Source organism: Podarcis erhardii, assembly GCF_964252035.2.
Source record: "Podarcis erhardii genome assembly, chromosome: 4".
In the NCBI taxonomy this organism is placed as follows: Eukaryota; Metazoa; Chordata; class Lepidosauria; order Squamata; family Lacertidae; genus Podarcis; species Podarcis erhardii.
The window spans coordinates 48,547,831-48,562,490 of NC_138508.1; the positions used below are offsets into that span (position 1 = coordinate 48,547,831).

The 14,660-nt window shown below is 38.9% G+C and overlaps 1 protein-coding gene across 2 annotated transcripts in view; it reads right to left on the minus strand.

Annotated features, from left to right (window-relative positions):
• NRIP1 (nuclear receptor interacting protein 1) overlaps positions 1–14,660 on the minus strand; it is an 86,878-nt gene that overhangs the window by 12,088 nt on the left and 60,130 nt on the right. For both annotated transcript variants that reach the window (XR_014155726.1, XM_081858451.1), the window contains exon 2: positions 6,463–6,647. The gene's annotated coding sequence lies outside the window, so the exon portion shown is untranslated. The remainder of the gene's footprint in view (positions 1–6,462; positions 6,648–14,660) is intronic.

The window sequence follows — 14,660 nt, forward strand, 5'->3', positions numbered from 1 at the left end:
AAATTTGAAAGTGCTGAGATGATATGGGCCTAGAATATACAACTGTGGTAACACTTCTGTCCTTGGAACAGTAAATAACTTCCACAGTATTTTCACACACCCCTTTGCCACCACAATATAGGTATCCTTGATGCATATCTGGTTCTCGATCAAGTGATCCTGAGATCTCATCCTCTGGGTTAGAAGAGAGGGCTGAACCTAAGGCAAATAAACCCTTCTGCTCTCTTACTAAATATCTTTTTTAATTGGGAGAGGACTAGGCTGCATAAGCACTATTTTCCTCACGTATCTCTGGATTGGGGGCAGTAATGCAGTACAGGAAGAAAAAGGTTATTTAGCTTAAACATTCACTCCAAGGACACACACTCTTAAGTAATTTATCAAATTTATGTTGATAAAATGTCAGCAATTCTGAGCAAAAGACATGATAGATAATCAGAAAGTTGTGGCCATAGCTCTTAGTAGAATGTTTTATATATGTCTTCATGAATGCTACAGAAAGAAAGTAATTGCAAAATAGCAAGAAAGGGCTATTTATCTTTGCTACTTGTTCTATTAATGATAGTTGTTGAAATGAATCTTACTACCTAAGTAGTGGAAATCAATACTGACACATCTGCAAATATCAGGTTTCCCATTCAAATCATTCTCCCAAGAATAAACATTGTACTCAGTATGAGAACTTCACAACCAATTAATTTGCAGCTTACATGACTAATAATAGTGTTATTAATTGGGGGGGGGGTGCAGACTCCCCATAATCCTAACTTTAGTAGAAGGCAGATTTTAGCCAGTATTTGGAGTATGGAGGGAAGATGCTAGGCCAGTGAAAAATACAGGCTGAACCAGTCCTCCTATTCAGAAAATGGTTGCTAGCGATGCCCTTAAGAGACCCAAGTACTGGGCCATTAAGAACAACTGACCATGCAGATGCTGTCCTCCCTGCCAACGAAGAAGTGCAACAGAAGAACTGAGTGAGGGAGGTTTCCAGTGGTAATGGGGTATGATGCCACCACAGGAAAAAAGGTATCCTTTTAAAACAGGTTTTGCAGCAGGTGTTTTGGGGAAGAAGAATGAAAGGCACTGGTCGGAGGAGGCTGCACGCAGAGCCTGGTGAGCCTGGTCCCCTTCTGCTTTGGACCCAAACATGCCAAAGCTATGAGAGAAGCAACGAGAGACCCCCTTGCAGTGTGTTGTTCTGCACTTCCTCCATCAAAACTCATAAAGACAGGGCAGTTTCTGCTGCACCTCATTCCCAAGGAACACAAATCCTTGTTAGGGGCCCAAGACCCGTGGGATCTTGTTACCGCTCAGCAGATTGGGGTGGCCTGTAACACTAGGAATAAAATGGGAAATTGTTTTTAACCATATTTCCTTTCATAACATGCTTAAATCAGACGTAGCTTAGGACTGCACATTCTAGCCAAAACCAACATTCAAAACAGGGTATGTGGATTTAGGCTAATTTAACTTGCCGTAACAACTGCTTTCTGCTGTTCAAGGCTGTTATGGTTCCCATATTTTGCACTTCAATGGAAGCAACTGGTGGGGGCGAGAATAGTAGCCAAGTGTTAAGTGTCACAGGGAATGATATGAGGAACACATTACAGAGAGTTTATATGTGTACATATGAGGGAGAAAAACACTGTGTGAATTATTGAGAAATTAGCAGCCTGCTCTTCATATTAGGAAAATGTGACTATAAGATTAAGATTATGATTTAACGTTAGTATCAGTATAACATTCAAATTCAACTTTAAGTCATCTCTAGTCTTAATTATTGAATTATAATTGCATTATAATGTGTTGCATATGAGGCCTTCTTAGAAGTGGATTCCTTGCCTATGGAATGGGAGGCCTGCCTGGTCTGACATTAACATCTTTTCAGCAACAGACAAAGCTTTTTCTGTTTTTCTAGGTATTTGGTTGTTAAGATCTTTTGTGTTTGGGGGGACATTTTAGCTGGTTTGAAAAGTGAAGCTTTACTAAAACATACACAATTCATGACACCACAGAAATCTGTTTTGAAATATTGATGGAAAACATCTAGTTATTAAAATGGACCACTTTAAATTATATATGAATCAAAATTAATAATTTTTAAGAATTTTTTAGAATGTATTTTGACATTATTGTGTTTCAGTACATTCCAAAGTCTCAGTCGATGCTTGAACAAAGTTAATTACATGATCATTTAACTTCAGTACTGAATTATTAATAGAAGAGTAAAAATGTAGATAAGAATGCATAAATAAATGTATCAAACTCAGTTATAAAAATGAATTTGAGAGCTGGAGAAGACTTGATCACAAAGTATATGTGTGCACACACCCACACCCATTATTGACAAATAATGCACATTTTGGAAAATATTCTAAATCACTATAAATAATTGTACTCTTCTTAAAAATATTTTATGATTACTGGAAAAAGAACAAAATTAATAACTGTTTCGAACTTTTAAATCCTACTGAACAATTATTAAAGTTGCAGTAAAATCCTATGGTTTGTTTACTGCTAAAATAGATTTGACATATGCATGGTACAAGTTCAAGGTCACTGATCAGGAAATAAGATTACAAATAGGACTGATGTAACAGCTGGCTTCTGATCAAAGCTTCAGGGATTTTAATACACTTACCAGAAAATACACTGCATTTCCTTATATAGTGTAGTTTTTAAGGTATTATAAACAAATCCATGTATTTATTTTCTGTAGCACAGCATTTAAAACACAACATCAAACCCAGAGAAAACTAGTCTATGTTAATGAAAGAAGTGTTATTTTCTGTCACAAGCTATTGTCTGAATAAAGTAGGTAATCTATTGATTCATTCCAACCTACAGTTCTATTGTTAATCCAAAGCAGCCTGTGCATAAGTGCAAAGCAGTTTTGTGTGACCACAGGATGCTGCATTCCTATTATGACACAGCTCAGTGTTGAATAGGTTCCCCACCACCTTTTAAAACAAAGATCTCTGACATGGTTTGTATGGGTCCAATGGCATCATTGAGATCTTCCCCTGGTGCCCATGAAGCCTCTGAGTTTTTGCACCAACTACCCCATGATGATGGGGTGATTATATTCTCCCCCACTTCCCCAAAAAAGGAGGTTTGAAGAGTGACATTGTTTCCAATTTCTTCTTTCAGATCTTTGGGCTAAAATCAACAAGTCCCGCTAGATGCAGTGTTTCTCAACCTGTGGGTCCCCAGATGTTGTTGGACTACAACTCCCATCATTCCTAGCCAGCATGACCAGTGGTCAGGGATGATGGGAGTTGTAGTCCAACAACATTTGGGGACCCACAGGTTGAGAACCGCTGCGCTAGAGGAATGGATTCTTCCCCATCTCCTTATGCAACCTCTACATCCCTCCCCAAATCTGTTCTGGAAGGTCAGAAGAAAGCCCAGAGCAGGGTGCAGGGCAGGAGAGGGCAGACTGTTCCATCTGGCAAGAAGAAATCCTTGCCCTGACAGAACAATTGCCTTGGCACAAGGCTGAATTCCATCTTGTGTGTTTTGTCAAGGCTAAAAAGATTAGTGACCCTATTACGTTTTGGAACAAGTTTCAGGAGAAATATATATAAAATTTTAATACAATTTATCTGCACAGTTGTAATATGATAATTCTCATGCCATGTATCATTATCTATTTGTACAAATATCCTGTGTTTTTGTTCTCACAACCAGGGACAATAAAAATAAACAGAGGCTTTGGGTGCTTTTGGGGAGCACAGAAGGTTACAGTAAGGAAGATGGGAAGATGTGAGAGCCATTTTCCATTCACAATACGTTGGATACAGCCCTATATTTGCTTAATGGACAAAGAAATAAGCGAAAGGATGGGGAATCAAAGTATCTTAGGCACAAATGCTACAAGCAGATATATGCTGGATACAAGTCAACTTCAAACCTAACTAGGAGGTTGTTGTAAACCAGGATCGCTCATCACAACACAATGTAACTTGGATACTGTAAAAGTTAAGCTAAGCTTTGCCAAAGTCTAGATCCACCAGCACAGGAGGTGTGTGGGGGGGGGAGGACCACATTAGACCAATGCTTTGCTCTGACCCATTCACATATCCCTAGACTATGTGTCTATCATGTTCCAGTCCAAGGGTCACACTCGCCAATTATTCTGTAATAATTGTCTTTCAAATTGTGAGCTCTGGTTTGGGGAATCCATTTTTTAAAAAATCAAACTTAAACATATCATGTAACTGATGATACTGTAACCAAGCAGTAACTTGGCTCCTTAAGTCTTCCACTGGTTTCAGTCTGGGTTCCCTCCCTGTAAGGCCCAACCATTCCCTATAGGTCACCCATTGTCTATCCATATTAACTCTCTTAATTGCAATTGCTTCAGTGGGGGATAGCCATAAAGGTGCTTTTCTTTACAGCAAGTTTTTCTATTTATCCCAAACTCTATACAAATCCTTCCTAACAATCTCTTTTGTAAAACCTTTATAAACTTTAGCTTTCCCATACATACCAAAGGCATGCATGCCAGCCAAATTTCGTATCATGGCCTTCCAAATCTAAAATGTCTGCATTTTCAATTCAATCCATTCCTTTAGCCAACACAAGAAAGCTGCCTCGTTGAAAGTCTGGCAGGGCAAAGCCTCCTCTTTTATATCTGTCCAATTTTTATGTTTAATTTGTGGCTTCCCCCCTGCCAGATAAATTTAGAAATATATTTTTCCCTTCTTTGAGGCTACTTAATTTACTTAAAAACAGCCTTTCAATAAGGTTGATGAGAGGAGAGCAAAACACTGTCTCTTAATCTGCAGGGCATGTTCTGTAAATATCAACTGGCAGTGTTTCCTACCCCACCTTTTTTTTCTGTTACCAGTGCTTCTCTCAGCTACTGACTCCAAGAAGAGAGGAACTGCCTGCCAAAGAAAGAATGATCTCTGCAGTTCCTGAACGCATACTTAGGCTGTTCTTGATGTCAGCAAGTAGGAAGGAGTAGCACTACCTATACAGAAAATACTGAAGATAGTGGTGCTAGTGGAACTTGCTAGACATAGCAGAAAAAGCCACCGCCTAGCACAACTGTTTCTTCCAACTACACTGGGATAGGTATCATTTATTTTACAATATTTATAGGCCACTTTTTCTGAGTCAAACTATCAAGGAAGCTTAATGTAATAACAATTTAAAATTACAGCTTCAACAATAAAACAATGGAATAAGAAACACAAATGCAATTTCTACAAATTGCCCATAACTTCAATAAAACATCAATACTAAAATTCTAACGCTCCTACAATATAAAACACAATTCCAGCCAAGCCATTAGCTAAAAGAAGCACCTTAAAATATCCATAATTGCATTGCCCTCATCAAGACAGGTGGCTGCATTTTGAGCCAGCTCAAACAATAGCAGCACACAGGAACAAAACAAACAAACACACTTAAAGCTTTTGCAATTAAAGTTTTCCCCCAGGAAAAACTTATTTCCCCCGCCTTGAAAAGCACTACTATTGACCAGAAAATTGAGCCACCACTTTATGTGGTCCTCCTTCGTAAGTACGATATGGCAAGATGTAAATACTATAAATATTCCCAATTTGCCATGAATTCATGATATTTTAACTGTATTGCTATGTGAAAAACTGACAGAGCACAGGATTAATCATTAGCAGAAAAGAAAAATATACCATTTGCCAGCAGGGAAAAATGAGCAGGGCTGGAGTGGCAGCAACACATTTCCAGTGATGGTGCTGCACTCCCCAGGATACGTAAAGCAGTGATGAAGTCAAGGGAGCTCCAGGTGGCACTGCTGCCAACTTAGAGCTCCCCCAACCTTACCCCACTGCCACTCCATGCTTCATCATCTGCCACTGCCGCTATTTACCCTATGCAATCTAGGTAGCAGTAAAAGACATACTTAAATGGGCCAAACAAAAGCATTCTCCAAGTCACCAGTCAAGACATACAAATTTGAATTTGATACTGTGTTAAATCAACAGCGTTACCTAGTTTGGGTTCCTACCTACATGTATTTTTAAATGACAAAAAGCATACAGAAGTTGTGTGCATAAATTGCACTTAACTGTGTGCATGTAACTACAGAAATTTAAGTAATAGTCAACCCTAATGGTCTTGAGAACACCTTCAATTTTCAGTGGTTGAATTAGATTTGGAGATCCATGACAAATGAAAAAAACAAAAACATCATTGCTGATGACCAGAGAGCTTTTGAATCATGCCAGTTGTAATAAATAGGATTCTACTTCTGCTGCAGAGCTAACAAAGGGACTTCATGGGAGAATAGCATGCAGCTCTCCTTATGGGACACAGCAGTAGTGAGATGTTACAGTTGTGGGGTGACGGCAGGCAATATCAACATACTTCACTTGTGCCTTGGCATGAGCTGCTGACATAAGGGAAGCTTACCAAAAATAAAAAAAATCCACCCCACTCAAGTTTATGTCAAGATTGTGGAGTCTGGATTACCTGATTTTGTTTGCAGAGTTCATCTGATGATCCTCCTTTTGTTTCTTTTTCTGGACTTGGTTCAGACGGCTGAGCATGGACAATCTGCCACTTTTCAGTTTATGTCTTTTTCCTTCTTGGAGGCTACTGATGTGTTCACGCACTGTTTTAGTAGATGTACATATGCCCTCAAATACCTCAGTAATCTGTAAGAGAAGAAAGAAAAAAAGATGTTGTAAATTATGCAGTTTAGAATTTTAAGCATTTACAGTGGTACCTCGGGTTACAGACGCTTCAGGTTATAGATGCTTCAGGTTACAGACCCCGCTAACCCAGAAATAGTACCTCAGGTTAAGAACTTTGCTTCAGGATGAGAACAGAAATCGTGCTCCAGCGGCGCGGCGGCAGCGGGAGGCCCCATTAGCTAAAGTGGTGCCTCCTATTAAGCAATGATATACTGATACCAACTTCACTCTCACCCTGAACCTCAGAGGAAGAGGACTGGTGCACAAAGACAAATCATAGATTTATAGAATATAAATTGTAAGCGAACACAAAATGAGAGAGGATATAACTTTGATACTGCTTATATAATGTGGAAGTTAAGGCATGAGCCTAAATGATAACGTTCTGATTTTTGGTGCATCAGTGAATTTGTAAAGAGTAATAACACTTGTTTTAAATGGATGGTTTTTAAAAATCTTAGAATGTTTCTTTATTTGATATTTTCTTTCATTGCACGTCTATTTCCCGCCAGCAGAGGACCACTAGATGGATATGGATAGGTGAGACTGTGAAGTATCTGCAGTCCAAAAAAGAATGGACTGTAGGGCTCAGGGAATAGGGTATAGCATGCAGTGCAAGTCTAAATACAGAGTGTGCCTCCAAATATTGTGGGATTCCAAAATAAACCTAGGTTCACCAGCAGGGCTTTGGTAGACAGCCAATAATCTGCTCTAGCAGTGGTCTGGAGTGGAGTCCACCATGACCTGAAATAATCTCTACCTCCCCAAAGGAGCTCTGTTTCTGAGATGTATGCTCCAGCTGAGCTGTGGTATGTTTTGTAGCCTCTTGTACTGGTGTACTGGTAATGCCTGGCAATTGCTTTCTTTCCCTACTTTTTATTCCTGCAAAGCTGACATGAATCAAGACCTCATCTTAAAAATTCCTTAATTTTTAGGGTAGGGTTGGCTGCTTGAAGGTATTAGTGGAATCTTTTAAGTTTTGCTTGGTATGCAAGTTAAGATAAATCACATTCTTATACTAATTACATATATAATTATGTGCTCTTCTATAAAAGCAATTGCATACAGTTACAAAGAAATTTCTTCATTATCCCATGTTACGTAGGAAGTATTGCAGAGGTACAAAGAAGGTTCTAATTGGCACTTTCTGTATCAAGGTATCTTCAGCTGAGATGTTTATTGGAGCATTGAATGGAATGTGTGCAGTTTGAGATTACTTGAACTTACAGACATGCAACACTGGCAAAACAGAAATATTAAACCAACAAAGAGCACTGGACACAGAAACAATTCTCATTCTGAATATATTTTCATTTTCTTAAAGTAATCTACGACTAGTTGAATATACAGAATTAGCATATATGTGGCAATATTCGTCGAGTAGACCCTCTGAAATAAATGGACTTAATTACACTTATTTCCCTGGGTCTACTCTGAGAATGATAAGTCAATCACCCCAAATATTTCCAGAATTTTTTAAACAGTTATTTTTAAAAAAGAAAGCAGCCAATCCTACTCATGGCTGGCATGCTGTTTCTATTCCCCAAATGATAGATACTAATTAGCACTAATTGACAACCTGGTTTGCTTTCTCAGGAAAGCCAGGTCAAAGATTAAATAGGGATGGAGAAGAACTATTATGTGAGCCATAGTTTATAAATGTGACAAAGATCAATCCCCGAGACAAAAACGTGAGAAGTCTAAAGTTCCTAACTACTATCTGGAAGAATAGTTCATTAATGATGTAAAATATTGTGTTTTTCCATCTAAATTCAAAACAGAATTTAGAAAGAATCAACCTACACCTTGTCTAAATAATTTAGAGAAAGATATAAATTACAGTAAAAGTAGTTGAAGTTGTAGGAAATCCTTCATTTTTACCCTATTGGAGGACATCCCTTTAAATTTAGTAAGAAGGAGAACTTTACCCAGTGCTAAATCAAGTGTCTGTAACTTTATCTGAGAGACCACTTCCCCCTATATTTAGGCTTTGAAATGATCCATCTTCTAAAAGAATCAAGGTCAGAATACTCAGTACTCAGCTTAAGCAGTCCAACGAAGATAAATGTTCTCTATTTTACTGTGCTTCCTTCAATGTCATCATGACTATACACTTTGTAACCCAGGTCCATTACCAGAGGATTATCTTATCTTTTTTCTTCTGAAACACCAGCCTGTTTTCACTGGTTTAAACTTTGTTCTTTAACAAGAGACAGGTGCTTAAGGTTTATTTTGGGTGAATTCTAAGGTAATATTCAACCAACTTTTGGTCAGAGTAGACTCACTGAAATTAATGAACATGGCTAGGTTAGGCCCATTAATTTGAACAGCTCTACTTCAGAAGGGCAGGGTATAAATAATAAAATTGTGTGAACTCTGCAACACTCTGGACCTTTGTCTCTCAAGTTAAAATTGACTTGATTATGGAAGTCTGGAGTCTGAATATAACAATGGAAAAAGCTGGGGGTGAAACATCATATTTCTTTTGTAGTTTACATACAATTTAACCTTAAGGTTGTATCCAGTGGTGTCCCTTGCACTGAAGGAAAGCCCAAACTGGGCTCTGTAACCTGAACAAGAAGAGAAGGGATGCTGATTCCGCCTTCCTCCTTGGGACAACCTAGCATGCAGTTCTGAAGAGTTCATCAACCCTTTAGAGTAGACCTTGGAAGTATACAGGAGGCTGAATCCAGAGAAGATTCAAGATCTTAAAGAGTGAATCAGCTAATATTACCTCCCTGACCACTCTGCTGATGGAAGCCTCATCTGAATCAAAGGCCGTTCCATCACTGTAAGAGGTATCAATGAATGAAACCCTTGATTTTGTTTATTTTTCATTTTTGTTCCACATTTTAACCAAAGGAATGTTACCACCATAAGACATTAAAAAGATTTAAAACACACCAAATACTGCAATACTAATGTTACAACCAGAACAAAGTACTATAAATTAGTAGTATAAATAATGGAATTCCTTCAGCAACTTTTCCAACTCCACAACTAAGGGCTAAAAATGTGTTATGTAGCAAATCCAGTATCAGATTTCCTGGTGTTCTTTCCTCTAACTTTTAAAGAAGCTGTGGGGGCTCCAATTTTCACTCAATCAGTGGCACTAAGGAAGGGGGGCATATCCTTCACCTCCATATTTTTCTCTCTAAATTACTACCCCCAAATCTGTTATTAAACCAGTAGTGGGGGAAAATACATGTATCTGTACTGTGCCTACATTTTCTCCACTGGTGAGCTAATAGCAGCTTCAGGAAGAGAGAGCTGATTTTGATAAGGAAAATCATGTGGGAGTTGGGAAGGAGGGAAAAAAATCACTTCTTTCCTTTTATGAACAAAATTAGAGCCCCTGTGATTGCTTTCAAATGGGGAATGGGAGAAATCACAAATTTGCTGTGTTACATCTGTTTCAGCCCTAAGACCTAGAGCAAACTGTGATGTTTTTAATATGGTCAAAGATGAGAGAGAACCTTGGCTTGTATAAACCACGGGCTAGGCTAGTGGTCAGCAAACTATTTCAGCAGGGGGCCGGTCCACTGTCCTCAGACCTTGTGGGGGGCCAGACTATATATTTTTTGGGGGGGGTAAATGAATGAATTCCTATGCCCCACAAATAACCCAGAGATGCATTTTAAATAAAAGCACACATTCTACTCATGTAAAAACATGCTGATTCCCGGACCGTCTGCAGGCCAGATTTAGAAGGCGATTGGGCTGCATCTGGCCCCTGGGCCTTAGTTTGCCTACCCATGGGCTAGGCTCTAATGCAACCCTTTACCATTGTCTAGGCTAGTGGTAAGGATAACAATTCATGCTAGATAGTGGGAAGGAGCCAGAGGAAAATAACATGAATCCCAGAACCCACTTTTACTTAGCAGTGCTTAATTACACCTGTACTGAGCATTAAGAAAAGAATAAGTGAAAAAGCTGTGAAAGCTGTGTCAAAAAATCTCTACCCATGGTATAACAAATGAGAATTTTCAAATTACATACTAATTTGTTATCAATATATTAATTTTTCTGAGGAAAAAATTCACTGGTAGATATCAACAAATAATGCAAATTCTATGACAACAGAAGAAGGACAATCTGGTTAGTGTAATCTCACATAGACTGTTCAAGAAGCAAGCTGAGCAGCTTGGGGAGAGGGGGAATAACAACAGCACCCGAAATGTGGTAGCTAAAGAAAGAGGGCAGGGTAGTGCTAATGGGTTTTGAAAACCTGAGCAGATAGGTGGAAAAAGTGGTTTAAAGCACAGAAGGGCAGGGCTTGTTCATTTTAACTGCTTAACATTGCTTTTCCAGAAGCTTAAAAACATCCACAGAATCAGTACAATAACAATTAACAAAACAGGCCAGAAACAAAACAAATCTACCCAGAGTTTATCAATATAGAAGTTTCATTCCCCCTCTGAAATTCTAACTTGCATGTAAACTTCAATATTTCCTCAGGCAACTACTTTCTTCCTAGCTGTTGATATCTATACTCAATAAAAGGATATAGAAGTTAGTAATGTTAACAGGAGAGGCATCAACTGAAGATAGGCTACCAGGTATTAGTCCCAGGTCATGAAAGCCTTTAAAAGTTAACTCCAGCATCTTGAATTGAACCTGAAATAGTGACTAGTGTAACTGATACAGGTGCACAGCAGAATTCTGGACCAGTTGAAACTTCAAGGTTCTCAAGACCAGTCTCATGTAGAATGTACTTTAACAGGGAAGCTTAGCACTTGAGCGTGGATCACTGTAGTGACAGGTAATCTATCCATAAGAGGTGACAGCCTATGAACCAAGTACATATGGAAAAAAGTGACTCTGAGCAATAGCACTAACATTCTTTAAAGCTCCCCCAAGCTGCTTATCTGTTCAGTTCAGGATACCATCCTATTACAAGCAAGCAAATATTCTCTATGCTAGGAATTTCTCTAACTAATATCATCTCCATCTTTGTCAGCCAGTCAATGTTTTATTGGGTTTGAAATTGTATTTAATTGTTTTTATACATGCAATTTTTAATAATTTTTTTTTACTGTATTGCAAAATTGCTTTGAGATGCTTCATAGGAAGCTATTTATAAAAGAGATAAATAAATAGTTCAATCTTTCACATTAATCATGTTAATGGGACTTTCATTCTGTTCTAGCTTAACTTCTGACTTGCCAGGAAAGCACAAATGTTACCCATTCCTTAAGTCCTCCTAGCCATGAAAAATGATGCAAGAGATACTTAGATTCAAATTTCCATTTTTAAAAAATATTTTCTTAAATAAATGACTAGTATTGTTTCCAAGCTATCTGTTGTTGCCCTGTTGCCATAAGTGGAAATTTTGATCACATTACAAACTTGGTCCTTTTAAATAAATCTAGTTGTTTGATGTGTATCTCCAGCAACAAATCTGCTATTAGAGGGCATGATTACAGTTTTCATGATCTTGCCCCTAACCTCCAAAGTTGTACAGTTTAAAAATTCTCCTAAACTCTCATAGTTCCACCAATGGCATCTGTGTGTGGCCAAGACTGCTTTTATCAGCTAATTCACAGACTATTAAGAACATAACACAAGAACCTTAGAAGTACAAACTACCTCAGAAGGTGCTGGACTGTCGTTCCTTGGACGCCCATCTGTCATGGATGCTTCAGTTGAGACTCCTGCATTGCAGGGATTTGGACTAGATGACCCTCAGGGTCCCTTCCAGTTTTACAGTTCTATGATTCTATGAAGAGCTTGCTGGATCAGGCCAATGGCTCATCTAGCCCAGCATCCTCTTCTCACAGTGGCCAACCAGATGTCTGTGGGAAACTGAACCCAAGCACATAAACACTCTCTTCTACTGAATACAATTGTCTGCCTTCTTATACATATTAGATCTTCCCTTACGCAGCTGTAGTGGATCTCTGGCCTATAAGCCATTTAATAAACCTCTCGTGCAATACTTAGTCCTATTCACACAGTAAAGGAAAATTTAGGGAGGGTAAAGTGTGCAGAGGATACACATGCCAGTCCTGTTAACACGAACCTTTAATCACATGCAAAACATTATGACAATCATATATAATTTCATAGTATCGTAAGTTGTAGAGGTGGAGGGTACCACAAGGATCATCTAGTTCAACCACCGTGCAGTGCAGGAATCACAACTCATTTGTATTATACGAATATCTCGAAGTGACTTGCAAAATATCAAAATATACAGAATGGAATATTTAAAACAAAACACAATATTAAAGTAATTAAAGCATAAAACAGTTCCTCTATCCCTTTCCAAAACAACAACACATCAGTCTGACCACCAAAGAACAATCTCCCCCCAAACAAACAAAAATACCACAAACTGCTGCAAATAAAACTAAGATACCTGGGAGAATGCAGACATCTTTGTCTGGTGCCCAAAACATGTCACAGTTGGTGTCCAATGAACCTCCCTGAGGAGGGCATTCCATAAAAAGGGGGCCACTAGTAAAAGGCACGTCCTCCTGTTGTCACCATACAAACTGCTGCCGGAGGGGCACACAGAGAGGTTGCCACCAATGTTGAGCTTAGGGTCCAGGCAGGCTACTATGGGGAAAGCATTCCATAAGGCATCATATCCCTAGTCATGTAAAACTTTATTGTCCAAGACTCAGAAATCAACTGGCAGTTGTATCAGAATTGGTTTGGTATATTCAGACCATGTGGTCCTTGTTTATAAACTAAATTCTAACCTAACCTAACCTAACCTAAATTGTGAACTGTAAAGGAAGTCACATGCATAACTCACTACAGTATTCCCGCCACATGTTTAGCATGACATAGACAACTGAGGCCAGTTCACCTGCATCCAGATAGAGCCACAGCTGGTCAACCAACCAAAACTGGTAGAAGGCATATCTGTAATATGGAGGCCACTTGTGTTCCAATGTCAAAGATGAATCAAAGCTGCACAGCTGAACCTTCACGAGTGCCACCCCATATAGAACAGGCTGCACACTACTTATTTGAACCAAGGCACTTACTGTCTCTATCTTGTCTGGATTGAGCTTCAATTTATTGGGCTCATCCAGCCCATTACCACAGCTAGACACTGGTTCAGAACATAATCTGCACTCCCAGTTCTGACACCTGCTCCAGAAGCATGCCACAGACAATATCAAAAGCTGCTGAGAGATCAAGGAGAATCAACACAGTCTCATTCCCACTGGTTCTATCCAAGGCTATCTCAGGGCCATAACCAGGTCTGTTTAAAATGGATCCCAAAAATGCTTGGGTCTCTTTTGTGACCGCCCACTCAAGAATCTTGCCCAGGAAGAGGTCAATATTTATTCAGCTCTTCTGGGTTCATGGGATGCTCTTTTTTTTAGGAGTGGCTCATTTAGGAGGCCCACACACCCCTATGCCTACTTCGGTTAGGTTCATCATCTCCCTGGCCCAGTCCTACCAGATTTAATAAGCCATAGGGAGCAAGGAGCAATTACAGTTTAGATGCAATTCTATGTGTGTCCTCAAGAGAGATGTGTTTTTCAAGAACCTAGAGTTCTGGCACAGTAATAGACACATTGACTTGTGTACTAATTACAAGGACAAAACAATATTATACTGTAGATGCAGTACAAAGCTTTAAATTTTATTACAAAATAAATAAATACTTTGCATATGCAGGCATTTATTTTTACAAAGGCTTGATAAATCCTACCCTTTATGAACCAACAGCTTAGCTTGATAAGTTCTATAGAATGAAAAATATCCAGACTGAGGTACGGAAAGTTAGTCTGTACACTTGAGGACAGACGAGGGGTGTTAGGGATCTGACAGATTGCAGTAGAGATCCAAGTGCAATGGACAGGTCAAAAGTAGAGCTTGCAGCATAAGCATGTACATACAGCCATGACCCCTACACACACACACCAGATTTTTTGAGTACCTTAATAGGGCTCTTTATTTTATTTTATTTTTTAAAAAGTTGTGTATATGTGTTAAGAGTGCAATGAAGCA